Genomic DNA, 3,209 nt, shown 5'->3' on the forward strand with positions numbered 1-3,209 from the left:
CATAAGGAGACGTGCTTGATAGGAATCTCTACTCCTGGCTCAGACACCAACATTTCTGCTCAAATACCCATAACTACCGGATTAAGCACTGCTTACTTGAACGATATATCGAGCAACCAGCACAATCAAACAAACAAATAAACAAAAACAAACAAACCCACTTTCCGTGATAGGACACTATTCAGCTTTACCAAGCGATTTTCTTCTGCTTTAGCAGTGAAAGAAGAAAAGAGCCATGAAAAATTACACGTACTTTTGCTTGAATAGCTATAAGAGCGAAAAAAAAAACCGAAGCACATGCTAATGAACTGTGACAAAGACACCCACTCCTGCTATCAGAAAATTATTGCATAATGCTACATACATAGTCGCCTTGCCACTGTGTAAAGAAAGCACAGGACAAGGGCACACAAATCGAATTGGAAAATCACTTCTTCGACTCGCGCAGCATAACACAATATACGCTGATTTTTTTTACGGGCGAAAATTGCAATAAGAAGCCACTGCTATGCAGGTGCAACAACCCTTATTTTTAAACCAACATTTCATGCAATACCACATAAATTTATCACTCGAGTTACATGAAAAGGCAAAGACTTACTGCTTAAGTGGGATCACAGTTGCGCACACACACAACACAGACACAACGAGCGACAGTGAAAAATAAGAAATTACACGCACTTCTGCTCGAATAGCAAAGTGTCAAGCATGACAAAACACATTTTCTACCACCAGAAAATTATTAAGCAGAATAATACAATATTCGCAAAAATTAAGCTTGTGTGGCAAACACACAATCTGGGGAACATTCACATCTGCTTACTGAGTTTGTTATACAGGATGGCGCTCAGGCTTGCCTATCATGGAATTGTTATACAGGCGTGAGCGATTAGATAAGAATAAAGCGCGCTACTTGGAGAAAGCATATATCATGTGTAACTCACCCTACTCTATTGAAAATGCGATAAACCTTATTGTTAAAAAAAATCACAGTCGGCATAATATACGGCAATATCGGCAACACCACTGAAGTCAAACACTTACTTGTCAAGTGGTGTCAGAGCTGCACAAACGCGCACACACACTCACACATTTTTAGCGCCTCACAACGAGCAAAATCCCAAAGTCTATTCACAGCCACATAAATTCATATTATTCCTCCCGTCAATAATTATCCAACCATCGTCAAAACGGGGAACACACATACGGGAATGCGAAAACAATAAGCCTTCCCGCCGGATGTAATACGATATCACCAGACAACCGTCCCAAAGCAAAAAGGAAACACAGCATCTCAGGAATGCATGTTACCTATACATCCAAGAAACAGCGTGCAGCAATTATAATACAGAATGGGATTCATTTCTTTGTACTTTTGTTTGCTTGCATATAAATATTTCACAAGAAATACAGTCGACCCCCGTTTATCCGGACGGTGCCGTTCCCGGCGAAATCGTCCGGATACCGGGGCATCCGGATAAATGAAACGACCGAATAGAAACGTCCTACAGAGCCAGGTTTAATTAAAACACAGAAATCTCGTCAATGACAGCTGTTACATAGTAGTGTAGGCACTCGATTCCTGCAAACTTTTGCTAACTGCATAGAGTTGAGCCGCGCTGTTGCGCTGCTCGAAGAATGTCAGTGCGGACGCAAAGTGTCAATGTCGGAGCCTTGTTTCTCACTGGCGTAATCGCACCGTCTTGCTGCACATCATCGGAGGCAACAGCAGCAATCACACCGTCATCAGTCATAGCTGCACACGCGTCATCATCCTTATCAACGTCAACGTAGTCAGAAACCGCAGCATCATCTACGGCAGTCGCAGTGAGCCTCTGCATCAGGGGTCGCAGCTCAGCTAGGGGAATGTCTTCATCGGCCAACGGGCCGTAAGCAGCAGGCCCTCGGGTTGGAGTTTTCCCCTCTAGAACCAGACAGTTGTTCGAGATATTTCCAAATGACTCGACTGGTCAACGTGACCCAACGCACACAAATAGAAAAGGGGGTCATCGTGCACGGTTGTCTCCCCTACGGAGGAATGTAGGTCCCTGACGTGTGACGGGAATATCCCCAACACAGCGAAAAGGGTGACGAAGCGGGGTCAGCGTCTCCTCTTACTCACGGTAGTCCGGATAACTGAAGCTGGATTACAAGAATTTTCGACTTTCGTTCCCTGGAATTCTTGTCCGAGTCCGGAAGCTGAAGTCCGGATAAACGAGAACAAAATACATGGAGGAAAATCCGTTCCCGTGCCTTTTGTCCGGATACCGCGGGATCCGGATAAATGAAGTCCGGATAAACGGGGGTCGACTGTATTACAGAGTGTAAAAGGAGAACAGCATTCGCTACACCCTATAGCTCTTATCATTTTTAAACAAACCAGTTTTCATATGTTCATAACCACACTACCATTCACTAAATAGGGGAGTCACTAACGATTCAAATAAGATAAAATGTCATTCCATCATCATTGATTGCAAACTTCATGCAAGAATAAGCAACTGCTGCGCGTCGTATTTTTCTTGTAAGAAACACCAAATAGACTCAATCTCGCCCTGTTAAACACCAACAGCAACGAAGACTAGGCAATTTTGTATTTATTTTTGTCGTTTCCAGCAGCTCGTTACTTTGTGCGAGTCATCAAAGATTAAAAGATTCTGATCTGCTGCTGTTAAAGTGATAAAACAGTGCCCTCGAAATGCGCCCCTACGTGAGCCGCATCGGGCCCGTTCACGCAGTTAGGACACGCTTGATGCAATGACGCGCGCTCCGTTATCGTTTCCCCGAGCGGGCACACTGTCTTATCACTTTAACAGCAGCAGATCAGAAATTTTTAATTTTTGATGACTCGCATAAAGTAATGAGCTGCTGGAAACGACAAAAATAAATACAAAATTGCCTAGTCTTCGTTGCTGTTGGTGTTTAACACAGATTGAGTATATCTAACAGGGCGAGATTGAGTAGAAAATGTGTTTTGTCATGCTTGACACTTTGCTATTCGAGCAGAAGTGCGTGTAATTTCTTATTTTTCACTGTCGCTCGTTGTGTCTGTGCTGTGTGTGTGCAACTGTAACCCCACTTAACAAGTAAGTGTTTGCCTTTTCATGTGACTCGAGTGATAAATTTATGTGGCATTGCATGAAATGTTGGTTTAAAAATAAGGGTTGTTGCACTTGCATAGCAGTGGGTTCTTATTGCGATTTTCGCCC

The sequence above is a fragment of the Ornithodoros turicata genome, unplaced genomic scaffold, assembly GCF_037126465.1.
Source record: "Ornithodoros turicata isolate Travis unplaced genomic scaffold, ASM3712646v1 Chromosome48, whole genome shotgun sequence".
Taxonomy (NCBI): domain Eukaryota; kingdom Metazoa; phylum Arthropoda; class Arachnida; order Ixodida; family Argasidae; genus Ornithodoros; species Ornithodoros turicata.